This window comes from Tupaia chinensis, unplaced genomic scaffold, assembly GCF_000334495.1.
Source record: "Tupaia chinensis unplaced genomic scaffold, TupChi_1.0 Scaffold148234_1, whole genome shotgun sequence".
NCBI classification, from domain to species: domain Eukaryota; kingdom Metazoa; phylum Chordata; class Mammalia; order Scandentia; family Tupaiidae; genus Tupaia; species Tupaia belangeri.
The window spans coordinates 3,346,270-3,368,163 of record NW_006208084.1 but is presented as its reverse complement, the minus strand read 5'-3'; the positions used below and the strand labels follow the sequence as shown (position 1 = coordinate 3,368,163).

Sequence of the window (21,894 nt, the reverse complement as noted above, 5' to 3'; positions counted from 1 at the left end):
AACCACTATGTCAATGGCTAGCTCTGGATGACATCATTTTAAAGATAACTTTTAATGTGTTCTAATTTATTTCCTAAGTAGGAAAGTTTGTGTATTTCCTAAATATACAAACTCCAAGACTTTCACTATCAATAGCAAAAACTTATTTGTATCACCTCCCTCCGAATAAATGGAATTCACCAACGTATCAGGGTCTGACTCATTTCCTTCATCAGTTTATTTCACAGATATTTACTGAGCACCTTCTGTGTGCCGGGCACGGGTTAGGCACTGGGATTATTACAGTGATGGGTCGAAATAGGTACGGTCCTCACTCGTAATGGCAATGAGTGAAGCTGACATTAGTCAAATAATCACCCCAATAAAAGCCAACATCCAATGTGATGTGGGGCTCCAGGGAATCGATACACAGTGTTTGCTTACCACAACAGATTGTGACTGAGAACTGAGGTCAGAGAAGGCTGACCTGAGAGAATGACAACGGCTGGGAAATATGAATACAGACATGGGAGGAACCACCATTGAAACGTTACTAGTTACTCTTCATTAAGTTTCTTCCACAAGCTGGGTGCTGTCTCATTTAATCTGCACCGTAACTTTCTGAAGTTCAAATTATTATTTCCAATTCACAGAAGAGGAAACTTAGGCTCAGAAAAGTAGATTTACCCAAGACATACAGCTGGTTAGAAGCCGATCTGGGAATCAAACCCTGTCTGTGACCCTCAAGTCATGCTTCTACCCAAGATGTGCTACTCCCTTAGCAATACATTAACAGAAAAGAGCTGACTACCAGCTCTTCATGCTTCACAGGTTACAGCTGTGATCTTCATCTCTAGCAGCTCCTTTCATCCTCAGTACCATTGATAACATTCCATTCTGCGATGAGATAATCAGGGCAGGAAAGCAAAATAGGGCAGGAGGAGCTGGAACAAGAGCTAGCACTCTGTTACCTAAGGCCGTATAAATCTCCATGCTCCCCTTCAAGTGTTACCAAGTCTGACCTCAACCCAGTCCCTTGCACTCTTGAACTCTCTTATCCTTTGCCTACCTGCCCAGTTACCAACGAGGCAACTGCCTGCTCACTGGCGTGGGGCACTGCATATGGTTCATGCTTTGCCCAACTGTGCTGGACTTTCATAGGCTGCAGCTGGCCCTGAGGGGGCCAGAGGTAAATGAGACAGGTGTTTCAGGAGTGTGTCACAGGGAATAAAACTACAGGTGATCAGAAGACTGCTGACTGAATGAACTGGGGAACCAACGGGCCTCTGGGCACTGTGGCTGCTCTGGTTTCTGCTTTACCTCTCTGCAACTCTTGGCATTTTCCACCCAAGTGTTAGCAGAGAACTACTGGCTGAGACCCCGGAAATTTCTGTCCCTGTCTCCACCCTTGGAGGCCTTGCAACAAAGAGTTTTATAATCCACCAAGCATCCTACAAAGGGGAGGAATTACCCCTTGACCTCAAACATTCACTATTTTCATTATTAGTTAAGGGCTCAGGCACTAAAATGAGACTGCCTATTTGGAATCCTGGTCTTGACATACCAGCCGTGTGGCCTTGGGTAAGATGTGTTACCTTGGACAACGTACAGAACTCCCTGTGCCTTAGTTTCTTCATCTTTAAATTGGAGGTAATAACATTAACCACATCATAGGTTGTTCTTACTAGGAGTAAATGATACAGAGCAGCACTCAGCGGTGTGTGGCATAAGCACTTTGTAAGAGCTAGTTATTATTATTTTGGATCTTTTTTTTCTTCCTTCTCTCTTGTCTTCCCTTCCTTCATTCTGTATTCCTTCTTTCCTTTCCTCCCTTTCTCCCTTTCTTCCCTTCCTTCCTTCCCTTCCTTCTGTTCTCCCTTTTCACCTCTCTTCTCTTACTCCCTCACTTCCTCCTTCTTTTCATTAAAAAAAAAAAAAGTTTGTAATTGTATAAGGCACTGAAACTACCAAGACTCACAAGAGTCAGTGATGCCCAAGGTCCAATAACCAGAAAGTGGACTAGCTGGGAAGACCTAGCCTTTCGGATTTTTTTTTTCTTGACTCTCCTTTTCACTCCCATGGTATCTAGTATAGTGTTTTACAAATACATGCTCAATAAATCCTTGGAAGTTTTACTAGGTATTGCTTAAAGGCACAACTCTTAGATCATCTACACAGGTTTGAATCCTGACTCTGCCCCTTACAGGCTGTGTGGCGTTGGGCAAGTTACCTAACCCCTCTGGTTTCAGTTTTCCATCTGTAAAATGGGATTATGATAATGTGCTTCCCCACAGGGTTAGCCTTACAGGAATTAATAATAAATATTTATATCTGAGCCTGGCACATAGTAGGTGCTACTTAAGTAGCTATTCTTCTTTTTATTTTTTCAAGATTTTTTTCTATAGGGCATGTGAGCTTGCCGAAGACAAACAGAGAGACAGAGAGAGCGAAAGTGAAATATGATCTCTCCTTGGTGTATGGCCATGCCACAATCTCTTCTCCTCTATTCTTCTCTTGGGATTCTGGGCATTCATGCATACACCTTCCTGGTCTGGGACTCGAACCAGGGAACTAGTGATGTAAGATCCAGTGCTTTAACCATCATGCCATCTACTGGCCTGCTATTATTATTGTTCTTGATTGGCTGAGCCAGGGCCAGGACAGAATTATTGTGTGTAAAGGTCTCCCAGCTCATTTTCTGATGCTTTTTCCCTTCTGCAGGGGCTGCCTTGGGATTCTTGGGCAGAAAGGATTAGAGTTTTGCATAGATTTATAACAGAATACATGTTTCCTCCCTGCTATTTTTATTCTTTCACAGCACAGTTTTCTTATTAAACAAAACAAGCAAGTAATGGCTAAGGACTTCTTACCTCACAATGAAGCTGCCTTTCCTTACCTTCTCAAAGGGTAGGTTCCCCCTCAAAATTATTTCAAAAGAAAAATTCCATAGTAAAAAAGAAAATAAGTGCGTTTTCAGGCTTTGTAATTCTAATAGATCTGGGCCTCAAAGGATGATCAAGAGTTAACTAGTCAGTTCTTTAGAATCTCATCAGCTTCTCCCTCCCAAAGACTAGTTGCATTAGAAACTGCCATTCCTATTATATAGGAAAGGGATCTGAAGACCCAGGGAGGCGAGGGGCTTGGAGTCAGTTCTCAGAGATCAATCACTGATACTCAAATCCTTGTGCCATGGCCTCCTCTCTGTATTTGCTAAGCTGCTCAGAGGGTCACTAAGGCCCAGCTTCTCCTCTGCTTCCTCCCTTGACCATTTATTCCTGGATGCCTGGCTAAGCATTCATCTGGATATAGTCGGCAGCCTTGGAACAGGTGAATATGAGAAATAACAGACCTATGGCTTCAGTTGGTGAGACATTAAGGAGTAGTGTGGACTGTGGTAAACTGGCACATCTATGCCTAGTCTAACCTGGACAGCTACTTCTAGGTACCTGCTTGTTAAGCCCTGGCAATATGGGTGCAGACCTTCTAGTTTGTTCAGAAGAGCTAAATGATTGAATGATTGGAAATCCACTCTTTTCTAAAAGTTTGCGAATTATAGTTTTAAAAAATGCAGCACTAACAAAACCAAAGACCTCTGTGGGCCAAGTCTAGCTTTGAGGTTGTTAGTTCTTAATTTGATTTATTCCTCTGATTTAAAGAGCACTTAAATATGTGATTAAATGTAGAAAAGAAATTGAAATTAAAAAAAATATGAAAACATAAAAAATAATTAAAAAAATAAAGAGCACTTAAAGGATGTCTTGCCCACGATTCTTTAAAATGCTGGAATCCTGTCCAAGTCATTTCTGAGATATAGTTAGTCAGCCTCCAACTGAAGTATCCCCACTCTTCTGTCCCATGGTACGGAGCTTGAATTTCACCAGAACTCACAGCTTCACTTGTTCTTTACAAACCTAAATCTACCACTGGTAGTTTTTACTTTACAGTCCTAGTGTCTTTTGGAGAAACTTAACAAGTCAATTTCACCTTCCAAGGGCTAAGAGTCTGCTTGGTATGAACCCTAGAGCCAGAATGCCTGAGTTTGACTCCCGACAATACTACTCAATAGCTGGTCACTTTAGGTATGTTATTTGAACTGTTTGTATCTCTGTTTTCTTATTTATAAAATGGGGGGATACAATGATATTTACCATATAGAGTTGGATGAGGGTTAGGTAAGCTAATATAGTTAAGGCAATATCAGTGTTAATATAGTTAAGGCAATATCAGTGTTAATATAGTTAAGGCAATATCAGTGTCATTGTTATTTTCTTCTGTCCCAATTCAACTTTTCGAGTACTTTCTGTTCTCCACACTCCATGATTTCCAATGCTTTCAACATTCTGTTTACGCTGTTTGGAGGGTGAGCCAGCATGGTCCCCATGAGCCCTGCCTCCTGCTATTCACACCCCTGTACCGTCCTCTCCCCTTGAGTGTACATGGGGATTGTGCTATGCTCTGAACCAACAGAATGTGGCAAAGGTGACAGGATGTACCTGATTATGTGAATGTGATCATGCTACAAGAGACTACAGTGCTCATCTTGGGAGGGTACTCTTTCCTGCTGGCCTTAAAGAAGCAAGTTGCTACATAGTGAACTGCCTATCGAGAGAATCATAGGCAAGGGACTAGCCCACTAGCAAAGAACTGAGCAACTCAGTGTTGCCAACAACCATGTGAGTGAGGAATTGGCTCCTTCCTTAGTCAAATCCTGGATAAAACTGGAGTCATGGATGACATCTCGATTTCAGTCCTGCAGGGGACTCAGTAAGCCATGCCCAGACTCCTGACCCCCAGAAATCACGTGATCATAAATAGGTGCTGTTTGAAGTTGCTAAGTGTGTGGCAATGCTGTCACACAGCAAAAGATAACTCAGACTGCTAACAGACCACATTGGTAATTCTCTCCCATCCACCCTGTTTTAGAAACTCTAATATGTCAGGCGCCTGCTTAAAACAGGAGTCCTGGAATGAAACTGTGTATCATAGCAGACATTATCGCATGAAGGGTGGCCATAAAATAATGTCACTGATTAATTGGCATGAGAGAACAGATGCCTACAAATGCTCTTGTTCATACCAGTGCAGAGCTTGGGACCCTACTGTGTGCAAAGCACTGGGTTGGCTCTGACAAGGCAGGGGAACCATCTCTCACCTTGATACCCCCACCTCCCCCTCCGAGGCAGACACACTCCTTGGGTTGAGGTGTGATCACTTGGTACAGGTGATGCCTGTACTTATCTTTTTGCCTTCTCATTCTCTTACCTTTCCCCATGACTCCTCTCTGTCAAAGAGGAGGCAGAGGAAGGAAAAACACAAAACAAAACAAAACCACAAACCCACATGAACTCATATGGCCTGTTATAGCCAGAGAGGATGTGGGGGCCATTGCATGTTACCAACTCCATGACTGATAAGGAGCAGAGCCAGGGTCAGGATCAGGTCTCTGACACCCCACCAAGAAGAGCCCCCTTTCCTCAAATTGAAACCTGCCATTTTCTTTCCTGTGAGCACTAAGAGGGTAACACTATGGTTCTAGCTGGAGTCTTGATGCTACATGTAGTCAGAAGGCCCCCTCTTACTTTCTTATTGTTCTTATTATTCTCCCTCTCCTGAACCTCAGTCTCCTCTTCTATAAAATGGGCTAGTAATATCTACTCTACAGGGAGTGCTAGGAGGCTGATGGGACAATACACATAAAGGACATTGGCTCCAAGCAAGTGGGAGAGAAGCAGTTGGTTTCCTGCCATTACTGTGTTCTTAGGTAAGGATTCACAATGCTCTGCATCCCACGATGTACTCGATAACTAGGAAAACATTGAGTGAGCAACTAAGTGTGCCTGACATCTTCTTAGTGGGTATTTTCTCAGCTAAAAATAACCTAGTAGAGCTTTCTCCTACTCTGAGAAGCCTTCTCTGATTACTTTAAAGGAGTGCCTACATACTCCACCTTCTACAAGCCACTGTTTTATTTTCTTCATTGCACACATGATCCACTGAATTGGTTTTCCCATCTGTGGCCCTGCCTACTGTCTGTCTCTACCACATGAATACAAGGAACTGTATCTGTCTTGCACAGAGTCAGGCTGGGGTAGGTACTCAACAGATGAGGGTTGAATGAATGACAGAACCCACTATAATTTTGCCTATGAGACTTGGCCTGAAGCAGAAGCAGAATAAGATGAAGAAACCCAAGGAATTCAAGTACATAAAAAAATTTAAAATAATACAGTGTTCTTACAAACACACACCCATTTACTAACTGCACACTTCCCACTCTCAAGGAGTGCTGAGCTTTTAACATGGGATATCTCCGTTATTTCTCATATTGGACTTACAAGGTGGTCACTCTCAGTGCCCTAATTTATAGATGAGGAAGTTGAGGTCCAGAGAAGTGAAATCTTTTGCATAAGAGCACACAGGAAGAAGAGGAATTAGGGTTTAGAGTGTAGGTTTGTCTGATCCACACTGCCAGATTGACAGTGCCCTTACTTTCAGGAAACACATACTGAAATATTTAGAGGTAAGGGGGCATCATGTCTACAGCTTGCTCTTAGATGAGAGAGGTATATGTTAGAATTCATAGGGATATGTTAAAATTTGGGGAATCTAGGTGACAAATATCTGGTAATGGTTTATTCTTTCAACTTTCCTATCATTCTGAATAATGTAAAATAAATATTTTAAAAAGCTAGTGGGAATAAGACACAACTTGTTACAGGAGGAAGAACACAGATCTTAGCACATTTATCTAGAATGAAGGGGAGGAAGCTGGGGCAGACGTGGTGGGCAAGAAGACTTTGCCAACAAGGTAGTGGACAGCACTGATAAAACTAGGGATGGGACTGGGTTCCTTATTTCACCAAGTCTGCCCATCCTGCAGTGCCTCGAATACCTTTAAAGCCAACTTCTCAACCTGGCCTGCTCATTCCTGCAGTTACTCACATGCAGGCGCACACATATGTCCAGGGAGAGAGTCTCTCCCACTTGCGGTTCCACTTTAGCTGTCCATGGAGTTCCCCACACTCTCCATTCCCGAACATGGAAGAATACTGGACGTTGGATGGCTGGGACTCATACACTGCCCTGTGATTGTCCCCTGCAGAAGTGGAAGGAAGTACCTTCTATGTAGTTCAAAAAGTGCCCAGAGATGGTAATGAACTCATCCAAAGTCATACAGGTAGTAAGACTGGATGAGAACAGCAGTGTCATGGGTTCCTTCTTCCTTTCTAATACTCCCATTTACTAACTACACACTTCCCACTTCCAAAGGGCTGAGCCTTCCAAAGGGCATATTCCCGTTATTTCTCATATTGGCCTTCTGAGGCAGTTGCTCTTAGGGGCCATATATATAGATGAGGAAATTGAGTCATTCTGCTTACTATGAAAGGGCCTGTAGTTAGCTTTGAGTCTTGGTTCCTTCCCTTGAAATATGGACACCATCTTTCTACTGTTTTCTTTCTTTCTTTGTTTTTTTTTTGTTTGTTTTTGTTTCTGTTTTTGTTGTTGTTGTTGTTGTTGAGATTTTTGCTATAGGGCATGTACACTTGCCAGAGAGACAGAGAGACAGAAAGTGAGAAATCACCTCCAAGGGGTATAGCCACATTGCAATCTGTTTTCCTCATTCTTCTCTTGGGATTATGGGCACACATGCACACATACCTGGCTTGAGTTTCAAGCTGCTAGATCTGGCACTTGAACCACAGTCAACCATGTGGGAGCCCAGCACCTTAACCACTATGCCACCTGTTGGCCTTCCACTGTTTTCTAAAGTAGCTGTCCTTGGGAGAAGATTTCACACAAACATGAGCTTTCCAGTAACAGAGTCAGTAACATCCTTCCTATGGGATGCCTGGGCAAGTGGCTTAACTTTTCTTAGCTTCAGATTTTTCATCTGAAAAGTGGCAATGATGTCTCTTTTATGGATCTGTACTCTTCCTCCTGTGACGAGTTGCATCTTATTCCCACCAAGTGGCACCAGCGGCTGGAGATAGTTGTGCTTTGAGAAGGTGACATGTGAGCCAGAAGCTGGAGCAGAAGCAGGAGCTGCTGCCATGGCAAGACCTGGGGGCAATAGGGGGAGGATGCAGGGAGGTTCTGGAACTGGGATTGAACTCAGCTTAGTCAAAAAATGAGAAGGAGCTGTGTGGTGGAAAGTTAAGGGCAGCCATTCCAGCGCCCATACCACACTGGGTCTTGAAGGGTGAGGCATTTAGAATGCATTTAAGTGCACTAGAGACCCACTAGGGTTTTGAGCAGCAGAGCAATATGATCTGATTATTTTTCCCTTGAAATCAGATAAGATACAGAGAATCTTCAAAGAGTTCATGGGAAATGCGTATTACAAAAAAACTATGCATGGCTTTCAGATATTTTGGGCACCAAAACAAACTCCTACATATATTTTATTGTTTTCCATAAATGTTTTGAAGTCCCCTCATAAATAATGCTATTAATATAGGACCTAGCACTTGATAGATATTTAATAAAGGATCGCTTTACCATTGTTTATCATTCCTAGGAGTCATCACTAATCATTACTGGCCTTCTGTAAGTGGGTGGCCTGTGCTACCTTCATCCTGAAAGTGGTGCTCCTTGCACCTGGAGGAACCTACCAAGGAAAGGGAGAGGAGGCAGAGCAACTGCTACCCCTTTGATTCCCTCCCCTTCCCCCCACCATCTCTAGCAAGCTAGATGCTAGCCACCTCTGTCAGTCCAAGAGGCAGTCAGAGTAGGATTGCTGGGCCTCTTCCAACTAACTCCAGCTCTAGGCCTCCAAGCAGCCTTCACGTTGTGGTAAAAATGCAAAGCATTCCAGCCATTTTAATTACTGGGCGTTGCATAAGCCAGCAACCAGTTCATACAAAAGAACAACAGACAGAATGATTTTTCAACATGCCTTCAGCCTCTCCCCTCCTTTTCCCCAGAAATCAGTCTCCAGTCACTGGCTCTCAGGCCTTGAAAAGCACTCCAGGTATGTGCAATCTCTTTTGGAGTTTGTTGATGTGACATCAAGGTCCTTTTTCTCTAAATACTTGAGGCAGGAGCAGTTCCAACTCTACTTTGGAAAGTTACGGGTCATATCTCTACTTGACATGCTGAGATTATCACAGGGCTCCATATTCTATGTCCTGAGTTTGTTAGAAGACATTCATTGTGTAGTGGGGTTGTCTGGGCACCATGTCAGAGGGTTCTTAGTTTCTGAAATTCCAAAATGATTTCCTCTATGGTACTCCCACACAGCAAACTCCAACACAATATTCCAGTAGTTTGTCAGTGTGGGGAAGAATTACTTTAAAATTTGTAATTTGATGAAGAAAGCCTCCACACTTCCTAATTCTAATTTTTTAAGTAGCCTCTAAACCCTTTAACTCAGACCAATCCTAACGGTTTGTTGAGGACCTACTGAGAGTCAGACATTGTTTTTCAGAAGAGAAAATTCAATGACTCCTTGTCAATGAACTCACTTTTAAACTTTTTTAAACTTTTAAAAAATTACTTTTTAGTTTTTCTCTCTGTACTACCCAGAGAGAGCAGCAGAGAGAGGGAAAAAGCACCCCCACCCCTGCCATGGGGCATGCATGTAGCAATCCCTTCTCCTCCATTTTTCCATTCTGTTGGGGGATTTGAGGCACACAAATGAGTCCCTGTGTTTTCCAAACCTCCGGGGCCAAAATTCAAACCACCTGGTTGACCATGTGGGTTATGGCTTCTTCAATCACCAGGCCACAGAGCTGGCCCAATTAACTCACTTTCTAAAGAGGGAAGCAACACAGAAATGACAATCCCAGTACAGTGTGATGATGCTCAAGTCAGATAATCTCTGATGGGTGGTAGCCTGCTTGGGTGGAAGGACAGACTACTCGTAGGAGATGGTGCCTAATAATACTGTCTTAATAGTACTGTTGACAGTGGCCACTCATGGATTGTTGACTCTGTGCCAGGGAGTCTCCTAAACCATTTCATAGATAATTTCAATGATATCTTGGAGCTGTGATATAGACACTCTATCTCTATCGTACAGATGAGGAAATTGAGGCACAGAAATATTAAGTTACAGGTCTGAGATTAGTTAGGAAATGGCAATGGTGTGTTGGTAAATATTAAACAACTAGTACTCCAGGACAAACTCTGATCTGTAGCATTTGCTGATTCCTGTGGGCTGGTCTCACTCCATTCCATACCATGGAGCGACACCTGGTACACGGAGGTTCTCAGTGAGAATTTTCTGTGTGCCGGGCATGTGCTATGTGCCTATTTCCCATACTGCGGTTGATCTTCATGGATATCACTCCCATTCTGGTCACTTTTAAGTTACACCATGATTTCACTGAATGCAAAGTTGGGAAGAATGAGCAGTAGCTTACTGTGTGATAGAGTATTTTTATCAACTAGAAACAAGAGATGGAAGTAACTCTGTGACCATAGATTAAGCATAGAGTATTATGTCATAAAATCATTAGGCAGTGACATGTTTTAACTGTAAATTACTCTTACTTTTAGTATAATTTATTTAATCACAGGTTTATATAATCGAATTTTAAATAATGGCTGTGTTTAACAACCAACTTGCAAAATTCTGGAAAATGTCATAACCAGCTCTCATAAGCCAGTGGGAACCAGCTCCAGTCACACCCCAGTGGGGCTCGGGGGAGTCCAGAGTAAAGTCAGGTGAGAGAAAAAGGCAGTTGAAGTCAAAGAAATGGTCCAAACAAAGCATTAAGACGACTACAAGAGAAAAGAAAACGTAATAGTTAGTGTTTACAAAATGTTTTCAGCTGATCACCGGAGTGCAGAGAGAGGGAAAGAATTCTGAATTCCGTAAGTGGCTCCACCAGCTACTGTGTGACCTTGGTCAAGGTACTGAACATCACTCTATGCCTCATTCTTCTTTTCTGTGAAATGGGCATGATAATAATGACCTGACATCACAGAGTCGAAAGAATGAAATACATTTACTTGTAATTAATAGAAGCTGGCACATAATACATGCTCAGTTAAGGTTAATTATTTATTATTTTATATTTTGCAACTAACTCTGAATTAATGTTTGTCCTCATTTTACAGAGACTAATTATGCACTTAGAGAATTATTTACTAGATGGAGGAGGTGGGACTTTAAAAAAAATTCTGATTCTAATTTCTATGCTTATTCTAGGGGTTGGGAAGTTACTGACCTAAGTATTCTTCTCCAGGAGGACCTGCTGACAAAGCCACGCCCTCCTACATGTCTCATCTGGTAAGGGCCAGATCCGATTCACGTTTTTACATACTTGGCTTGATGAGAACAAGGCATTCAGAGGGGATTGGTATTAGTCCCTTGCATCCCTTGTTGTTTTCCACATACTCACTTTCTCCAAGAAGAGGCAGGTTAGCAGAGTGGTCAAGAGCGTGGGCTTTTGGCCTAGACTCCTCTGGCTTTAAATCCCAGCACTTCAGCATCCTGGCCATTAGTCTTGAGCAAATTACCTAATCTATGTACCTTAGTTTCCATACCTATCAAAAATGGATGGTGCTGAGAACCAGCAGTTGGCGTAATGGCTATGTCACTGGACTCCCACGTAGTCGACCGCGGTTCGCGTCCTGGACCCGGTGACTTAAAACTCATGCCGGGCACATGTGCGTGCGTGCCCAAGATCCCGAGAGGAGAATGGAGGAGAAGGGATTGCGGCGTGACCATCCCTCCTGGGGGGGTGATTTCTTGCTTTCTGTCTCTATGTCTCTCTCTGTCTGTCTGGTGAGCGCACGCGCCCTACAGTGAAAACCTCTCCAAAAAAAAAAAAAAAAGGATGGCGCTGATAATAATTTCATTTCTACCACAGCTTTTGAATTAAAATATGCAAATACCTAGAAGAATATCTGATACACAGTAGGGCCTCCATCAGAATTACCTATTACATAGGGCCAGCAAGTAGAATGGTGGATAAGGTGCTAGACTCTCACATAGCCCATAGCCCACCATGATTCCAGTCTCAGACCTGGAGGCCTGAACATCACACGGCATATGTGTATGTGTGTGCCCAAAATCCCAGGAGGAGAATAGAGGAAAAGGGATTGAGGCGTGGCTATTCCTCCTGGGGAGTGATTTCTCACTTTCCCTCTCATTGTCTTTCCCTCTCACTGTCTCTCTCTGGTGAGCACAGGTACCTATGGCAGAAAAACTTTAAAAAAAGCTATTACTATCAAGCTTTTATTTTCTCTTCCGCTTCATTTACTTCCTTCTTTGGGTATTGGCTGATGTGGTCCAAGGGGATATAGGAACATACTCTTCCTTATCAGGCCAGATCGCTAGACTTTAGGTACATGAGAGCAAGGGCTGGTCTCCCACCATTCCATACCATGGAGTGACACCTGTACACGGACGTTCTCGGCGAAAGCTTACCATGTGCCAGGCTGGGCACTGTACTCTGTGCCTTATTTTCCATACTATGCTTGACTTCATGGAAATCCTACAAGTAGGGAATGTCGCCTCCATTTTCCCATGAGGCATCTGAGACTCTGAGAGGTTAAGGAACTTATTCAAGGTGATGATGAAAAAGTGAAGGATCAAAACCCAGGCTTATTGATCTCACAACCCTTGGTCACTAACTTCCTTGTCAGGTTGCCTTCTAGAATATTCCATTGGGAGGTTCTGAGAGATCATTAAATCCATCCCCTAGTTTTACATTTGAAGAAAGTGGAGTTCAATGATGTATTCAAGGTGATACATCTATTGTGCGTGGCAGAACTGGGACAAAGACCTGATATACTGCCTCAATCTCGTATTTGAAATTTCAGGAGGAAATGAAACTCTATTCAATAGCTGTTACAATGTACTGATCAGTATGCCACCAACTTGCTACTGGGTTCTGGGCTTTCTTTTTTTTTTTGTAATATAAATGTAATTTTCCTGTGGCATCTATCCACATTCTGAGTAAGGAAGGGCACACCCACACCCCCAGAAACTGTCTGCCAAATCATTTCTCCTGCTTTCTCTCCACTGCAAACCAGACAAAACAAGAGATGCCTCTTGCTTGCCTGCTGATAAATCTCCCTCCACAGCCCTCAGGGTAGGTGCTATGTCCCTCTCTGCTTGGTTACATCATGGAATGATCAAGAATTCTGAGCACACAGTGAGAACCCAGAAGACAAAGAGGAAAAAAGAAGCACTTCAAATGCTGATCAACCTATGGGAAAGTGCTCTGCAGTCTCTTGGCTGTTTTGAACAGAGACCTCTGAGGATGAATCACAGCTCTGCCCTTTTTTGCTTGCAAGAAGTTGAACAGACCGCTTAATTTATTTGGGCCTCAGTTTTCTTGTCTGTAAAATGGGCAAAAAGTAGTATCTATAATTTAGGATGCTAAGGTTTAGAGGAAATACTGCATTGAAAGTGCCTTGTACAAAGAAGGTGTTCAACTGATGTGAGTTCTCTTTTTCTTAGATATCTTTTTCAGGCAATCACCCCATCTGAGCTTAACACCCTGACAAAAGACACAGGGCATGGACGTAGTTATTTGCTGAATATCCCTCATGGGGTCAGCATGAATTAGAGAAGCCTTGAGTAATGGGAAGATGACAAGGTACTACAGGATCTGATTCTTTGTCTTGCTTCTGCCAAAAGCCCACTTCTCTCAGTCTGTTTCTGTGTCTTTACAATGAAGGGGTTGGACTTGGTGACTCACATTCTCTCCTAACTCTGACCTGTTTTACTATGAGTTCTCAAACACCCCCAGCCCCTGGTTGGATGACCCAGGGTTATGCTCTCAAGATATACTTGAGCATCCCCTTGAGGTTCTTACCAGCACCCATGGCTTTCTTGTCCTCTGCAACTAAGCTGAGAACTTCTGGAGGGCGAGTCTGCACCTTGTTCACCGTTATCTCCCCAGTGCCTGGCATGTGGTAGTGGACATGCCATCACTGTTTGGCAAATGTTTGAAGACACCAGGGAAGGAAAGAGAGAACCCTTTTCTCCTCAGAGCTGATAGTCACACTGTGGCATGCACAGACTGTGAGGCAAATGGAGTGTCAGTGGAGTGATCGTGACGAAAGGCATACCTCCAACTTGGAACAAAAGCAGTCTGATTTCTGGGCGCTGAAATCATACACCATGCATATGCCCAGCTACCTGCAGTAGTAAATCAAGACACTAGATGGCCGAGTTGAAAATCTGGGAATACTTTGAACCCAAACTGACTTATCGAAGGGCGACTGTTATCGACTTGGTGACTGTAATCCAAAAGGTAGAGGCCAATGGACTGCAATATTTTCAGTGCAGGAGAAGTATGGGGATAGAAGGAGGGGCCAGTCTGGAGTTGAGACTGAGAAGACCAAAGAACCCAAGGCTGGCAATTCCTGCATTGCCACTACCGAGCAAGAGGAGCTTTGGCCAGTGGGTCAAGAATGTTTTTCCCTTGGCAAAGCCTTTGCTCCCAGCAAAAGAAAAAAGTTCTCAAGTATGTCAACTGGAAGACTCTTCTTATGGTGCTTTCAACCCCTGTGTTCTGCTAGCACACTCACCAAAGACTCCTACTGAGAAGCCAGCTTTGCATGAAGCTCTGTCTATCAGAAGAAAAAATATGTGGGTGGGGCACCTTGACATGAGTTCTCTAGCCTATATGACAATGAAATATCTTATGGGAAACAGGACAATAGAAGGTGGTTGGGTTGCTGGTCTTTTATGTGTCTCAGGTGTGACCCTGAGACTCATGATTTCTGGAAGTTGAGTATCTAGACCTGAGAAGTTGGATTCTGAAGCCTCTGTTGTGTTGATCTGTGAAGGTGATACTCTGATCCTTCTTTACCCCACTTCCCCCCTGCCATTGATTGGTTAGTTTATTATTTTAATACCTGTCCGAGGTCTATAATAGGCAAATGCTGTGTTAGGCATCAGAAAAGCACCTAGATCTCCTTGCTGTCTAGAGGAGACTCAGACATATGGACCACTAGGGGCAGGCATATGAGAGGTGTGCATGGAAGGGGAGCAAGGAAGGCAAGGAGTTAGAGGGGTAGAAAATTCTGCTGGGGCAGAGGGAAGGTCAGAAAAACATTCATGAGGTGGTGACTGTAAGCGAACCCTGTTATAAGAGGTGGAGGAGAATGGAGAATATATTCATGGAGGGTTGAATCCAGGCAAAGAGTGCATGTGAATGAGGCTCAGAGGCAGGAAACTGATAGATGGGATATAAAGGGTAGAAGATGGGATGGAGGGCAGCACAGGTTTGGAGAGAGAGCAGGACGGCTGTAACTGCAGGGGTAGTGAACACATTGTATTCTGGGTAAGCGGTTGGAGAGAGAGCAGGACGGCTGTAACTGCAGGGGTAGTGAACACATTGTATTCTGGGTAAGTGGTGACTCTTCCAGCTGCTGCCTGTGGACCTCAGGCAGAGCCAGATCACAAACATCTTTGGAGTTTACAACTTTGTTCAGAAAGTTATAAAGAACGAGTGGGTCATTTTAAGCAAAAGATAGCATTGTTTCAGATTTATATCAAAAACATTTAGAGGAGTAGCTGTACAAATGTTGGATTCGATAAGGACTTTAAAGTGACCAGTGACTATTGCAACTGTCAGCAGAGAATCTATGGCAGACCTGCCTGATCTAAGGCAGAAATGATAAGACTGGGGAGAAAGGGATGGTGAGGAAGGTTATGCAGAGTGAGAATCTAGAAGACCTGGCAAATGAGGGTGCCATGTGGAGGAAGAGGTAACCCAGGAGGGGACTGAAGGGAGAAGACAGTGTTTTGGACATTTGGAGTTTCAGTGAAATTGTCTAGGAGGAATTGGATAGAGAGGACTGAAGTTCAGAGGAATGCTGCTGCTTGCAATACCCATTCTAGTGCACAGAGCATGGCGGCAGGTGAAGGCCATGAAAGTGGGTGGGGCTAGCTAGGGAGCTGTGGAGGCAAGATGGCAAGGGGAGGGAGCCACAGATGGAACATTGAGAATCGCCTACAATTTAGAGCCAGGAAGAGCCCAAAGAGTCTGCCAAAAAGACTGTGAAGGGGGACCAGCATATGGCATAATGCTTGTGTTGCTGGACTCCCAGGTAGTCGACTGCTGTTTGAGTCTCAGACCCAGAGGCCTAAACATGCTAGGCACGTGTGTGTGCATACCCAAAATCTCCAGAGGAGAATGGAGGAAGGGGGACTGTGGTGTGGCCATCCCCCTGGGGGGTGATTTCTCACTTTCTGTCTCTCTGTTGAGTACACTTGCCCTATGACAAAAATCTCTTCTTAAAACAAAAGAAAGAAAGGAAGGAAGGAAGGAAGGAAGGAAGGAAGGAAGGAAGGAAGGAAGAAAGAAAGAAAGAAAGAAAGAAAGAAAGAAAGAAAGAAAGAAAGAAAGAAAGAAAGAAAGAAAGACAAACAAAGAAAGAAAGAAAGAAAGGAAGGAAGAGAGAAAGAAAGAAAGACAGACTGTGAAGGTACAGTTGAGTGGTGGAAAGCGGAAGCCCAGACAGAGTGAGCTCTGCAGCTGAGCTTAAAGGATGCACTGTGTTAAATGCATAGGACTGCCCCCATTACACAGGGCAAGGTGGTTCAGTGCAGCAGGTTCTGCTGGAGAGAGCTCAAGTGCCTTCGCAGAAACAAGATATCCTGTTCCAGACAGGAGACTGGCCATACGCTCATCTCATTCCCTCCCAAGCCACAAGAGCACCCAGCTGAGCCACTCGTGTGTCTCCACTGCGTGAAGCTGAGTGTGCAGCCTTCAAATAAACCACAAAGGAGCTACTCATTTTTAAAAGGAAAACACATGAATTTTACCAGCATAAGGAAGACATTAACAGAGTTGAGGAGAAGCTCTCCCTCAACATATTACCCTGTACAGAAATAACTAACTGCCCAAGTGTATGGTCATTTAAAGAAAACCAGAGAAGCAAGAGCTGGAATATTTAACTCTGCTTCCCATCTCTCACCACCCTAGAAGACACAGGACACAAAATGTCTCTCTTGCACACATGTGTTTTCTGGCTTAAACTCCCTGGGAGCAGCTCCTTGTGGAAAGAATATAAAACCCCCAAGATTCACGTGAATGCAGTCACAGACTTGCACCAAGGGGTCTTCACTTCCCTGGCAGGGCTTGAGGGGAGCTAGGGCAAAGACACCCTGTAATTTCACTGCCATGAAATTGGCTCCAGATGGAAGTGGAGAGGTGTTCACTCCCTGCTGGGGCCGGGAGGGAACCTGCGGGACCTACATCTTAGGTTCCTAATTACCTGGTGCTGGGCAGCAACCCCACTGAGAGGCTGGCCAGGACTCACGGGGACGGGTGAATCCTGCTGTCTGTTGCTCAGGGAAGGTTGTTTTGATTCTAATGACTTTCACATGGACTGTGGGTTTGGGGGAAGGCACTGTGGCCAGGGTCTGGAGGAAAGGGAGGAAGCAAAGAGGTGCTTCCCTATGAGGCATCAGAATTGACGTGTCTTGTCAGCACTTTCTGGTTGCATTTCCAGAACCCAGCTCTGCTCTGGAGGAGTGGGACTGTGGCATCCTCTGCAGTGTTCCCAGACCTCCTCATGCCCCCCAAACCCATGATTCACAAGAATGTCTCTTCCCCCTTGGGTTGACACGTGGCCAGCTCAGGGGTGGAGGAGCTCAGCAGCTACCGACCCAGACGGGATGTTGACTGAGAGCTTTGTGGCCATTGCAGATGGGAGGGGTTAGCTTTACCCACTCAGAGATGCCAGGATCCCACTGACTGGTGTGGAATTGTGCCTCTCCCGCCTTTTCAGGGAGACTAGCCAAGACTGCAGGCTGAATGCAAGGGTGTTCTCTGGCTTATAGCGCCCCCTAGCACTGGCCAGAGGGATATGACTTCGTGAGCTCTCCAGGGAGCTACCACCTGCCTTTTTGAACACTGAAAGGTCAGTGGTGCTGATGGTTGGACCCATTCAACCAATACTTTCTGAACTCTTTGTTACCAACACTCAATCTTTGTTCTCAAGGAGCTTTCAGCACAGGAAGGGAAGCAGACTGTTTAATCACAGCAGAGTCAGCTAAGTGTTGTGAAAGAGGGAGCCACGGGGTATTGTAGGTATACGTGACAGGGAAATCAGGGAAGGGGTCCTGGAGAGTGTGACATCTAAGCTGAGATTTGAAGGATGGAGAAGTTCAATGGATTTTGTAAACAAGAAGTAGAGGCAAAAAAGGAGACATGTTTTCTGGCTTTTTAGTGTACATAATCCAATGCATAGACAGATGAATAAGGAACTACAAGGCGCTCTACCAGAAACGAGACCTTCAGTCTCTCCTCTGCCTTCACCATCACAACAGTCTCTGAAGTTCTTTGTTTCCAGCCTTGAGTCTTAGAGAAGAGGGCAGAATAGAGACTCAATAAGTGCCGATTGACCAATTGAGGGATGTTCTTTTGTCTTGGGCACATTCACTTTGTGTCTAATCTGTTTAAACGGCAAGATGTGTCTTCCTTCAGAAACAGTCACCTTGTCCTTGAGACTTTCCCATGGGATTTTAGACTTTTCTAGTGAGAGGGATCTTGAAGCCCATTCAGTTCTGTCTTTTGTCCAATAAAACATGGAGACTGCGGCCTGGACAGGTGAAGTGACCTGTCTACATAAGGCAGGCACATGGCCATTCTGCAGCAATGTTGGGAACAAACGTCTTATACCTTTTAATTTGTTTTTTAATTCCCTCCTAGCCTCTTTTTGATCCCTAAAAAAAAAAGTTTCCATGCATCTCTTTGTGCTGATATGTCTGGAATGTCTTCAAAAGTTACTAGCTAGTAATTAAGAAAAGAAAAAAAGAAATGTACCAGAGATAAACCTCTCCAGAGCTATATCTGTTCTGATCGGCTCAGAGGATGATTACTATCATAACAGAACTATTTCATCAGGGTAGGTGGAAGCTCCTCATTGGCAGGGCACTGTACAAAGAGACGGTGCAACTGATTTTGTCTACAGTTCTGAGAAGGAGATCTGGAATCTGCAGATGGCTGGGATTCCCAAAGGCAGAGCACAAGCGTAAGGTCACAAGCTATCATTGCAAGGAATGATTCCCATAACATGATGTCGAGAACCAGATAGGGATTGGCAGCTGCACCATCACCCTGGCTCTGCCACTGGCTGACCATGAGACTTTGTGTGAGTTCCTGCACCTGTCCGAACCTTATTTTTCCCAGGTATAACATGAGGGTGGGTACTCTCTGCAGTTCTGCGTACGACTTATATATGCCAATGAAACCACTTGCATCTTATACCTTGATACAAAGTGGGAGGACATGAACTCACCTTTCCTAGAAAAGTTCCAGAAAAGTAACTATCAGGTCAGTCTTATAGATCTGAGGAGAGGCCAGATAGGTGTTAAAACCTCCTCTGTTCTTCCTAGATTATATAAAGCTATTCTTGTTCTTAGCTGTCAAGAAAGCAGGAGAGGCAGTCTCTTTATTCTTACCACGAGTTCCAGGTCCACTCAATCTGGCATTTTAAGGAGACTTGTTAAAAGCAATCCTTACTATTAGACACGTGGACACTGGGACACCCATGCTGAGGGCTGTAAGTCTGCCTGCTACAGGGGCTGGCCCTAGAAGGAGGGCTTCCCTGCATGAGATTCATGGAGTTTACTCTTTCTCTTTCTTTAAGGTGACGACTGAGGGGACCTCATGCGTGGTGGGTGATCAGAGGGGAGCCACATGGCACCAGGGAGAACTTCCCATCTGAAAGGCTCTCAGGGATTGCCAAACTTCAGAGATACTCCGTGGACTACTTTAGGATAGGGAGTGGGAGGAAACAAACTAAGACAATTTCACTACCTTTTTGCTGGAAAACCAAACAACTTACACTGGCTTACATAATTAAGTAGCTGCTACCATCAAATGCTTTAGATGCTTTCTGGGAGAAACCTGCTGCTTGAAGTTCCACAGAAGTTATCTGCCTGCTACTCATATTCCAGGAAAAACTTTTCCTTGGAAAAAATATTGGCATGTTGGAAAAAAAAAACTGTAATGTGAAAAGAAAGAAGACAGGACCCGTATCATGTAAGATGCTTATCCAAAGTGGATTTGGTCTGGAAAGCCTTATAAAACCTTCCACATGACTGGCACTGTGCAGGGATAAGCGAATCTCTCAAATCCCACCAAGTATGTCCTCATTCAACCTCGATTCTCGGAGGAGTCCGAGGGGTGCCCACTGCACTGGCCTGAAAGGGCTGTGAGCTGCACCTACCTCAAGTCTCCCGGGACCCGATTTTGTTCTCAGAGGCTGAAAAGCATGGCCAAATAGCCATGTCTCAAAGTATCTCTAGTGTAATTGGGGAAATAATGCGATCATATCCTATGAGAACAGGGCTGCAAAAACATTGAGAGACTTCTAAACACTGGTTAGGGACAGGACAGAAGGATGTAGAAACCGGTTTTGCCTTCCTTACATCTAAAATATTTAAGGAGGGAAAAGGAGTTTTTAAAAATGTTCCTGGAAATGCATAATCTCTTTGTAAACAGGATGTGAGAGAGAAAGGGAGAGACCAAAGTATAGAACGATGGAAGATGCCGCTGAGAAAGGGCATTTGCACAGGTAAATCTAACTGTGGTTGAAGTCAGGGAAATACGTGTCTCTTAAGATTGGAAGAAAGGAGTGGACCGAGTTCCTGGCTGTTTGCCACACCAACCCACCTGTTTGTGCCTGTTTCCCCACCTGAAAGTACGAATGATGCTTGTGTTTGCTTTTCCTATCTAGAAGGATTCTTGCGAGGTATAAGGAGGTGAGGTATGAAATCCTGCTTTTAACAACACAAAAAGCAGAATCAACATGTTACTTAATAAGGATAATAATCGTATTGTGTGCAATTATAGCCTGGACGACTGTCCAGGATCTGGTTTTACTCCAATTTTGGATCAATTCACCCCAAAATTGCTTGCTGAAGGATGAAGAGAGCTGTCTGCCATGGTACCACTTGTTCCTGCTCTTTTCTGTTCTTCAAACAAACTCAGAGCCCTTGTAGCTTGTACTGTCTCCCTGCCTGGTGCCCTGTCCCCAGGACTGCCACAGCGCTGATTCTTTTTCCTCATGTCTCTGCTAGGATGTCACCTCTGAGAACCCTTGCTTCCTACCCCACAGAAAGCAGCCCCCTCCCTAGTGATTTCTAACACTATCAGTCTGTTCTGTGGTTTTGCTAACACTAACACCATAGAAAATGACCCTGTGTATTCATGGATTTCCATGAGAGCAAGAGCTTTGTCTTGCTTAGCCCTCATCTACAAGAGGGTTTGTTGAATGAATTCCCAACCTCATTCGCTCTGGATGAGTCCAGGAAATTTTACGGTCTATTAGAGCCAGCTCCAAACGGCAGATGGCTTCCGCATATTCAAAAGAGTGGAAGAAAGAAAGGGAACAATATCACTGGTCTGGGTCTTGTCTTGCTCTCTGTGGAGGTGGAGGGGGAGCATTCCTCCCGGAGGTCCACCTGGCGCCTTCTTGGTCTCCAGAGCCAGGACCTCAGCTGGTGGGTGAGTGGTAGTTGATTACGGTTTGGGTCAGAGAGGTCCGGAGGATGGGGTGCGGGGAGGCGTGGGGCGAGGGTCCCGGCGAGAAGGGGACACAGGCGCAGCTCCGGGGGGGCCAGGCAGGGAACGCGGGTCTAAGGATTCAACCCGTCGGGGGGCAGCCCCGCCCCATCGCCCCGCGCCCCCGGCCCCGCCCCCTTTTTGGAGGGCCGATGAGGTAATGCGGCTCTGCCATTGGTCGAAGGGGGCGGGCCCCGAGCGTCCGAGGAGGGGGGTCCCCGGGAGACCCGCGCTATATCACTTGGCCGCCTAGGCAGCAGCCCAGAGCAGGCGGCAAGCGCTCACACACCTCCTCCTCCTCCTCCTCCGGTTCCTGCAGTTCCTCTCCCGCCCCGCTCCTTCGTCCGGACAGACTGCCCTCCACGCTCGCGGAGTCGTGCGACAGTGCGGAGAAAACTCGCCGCACGTCGTCGGGTCCCGCTTGGCA

The 21,894-nt window shown here is 44.8% G+C and overlaps 1 protein-coding gene across 4 annotated transcripts in view; it reads right to left on the bottom strand.

Annotated features, from left to right (window-relative positions):
• SYN3 (synapsin III) overlaps positions 1 to 21,894 on the bottom strand; it is a 523,616-nt gene that overhangs the window by 276,261 nt on the left and 225,461 nt on the right. The window lies entirely within an intron of this gene.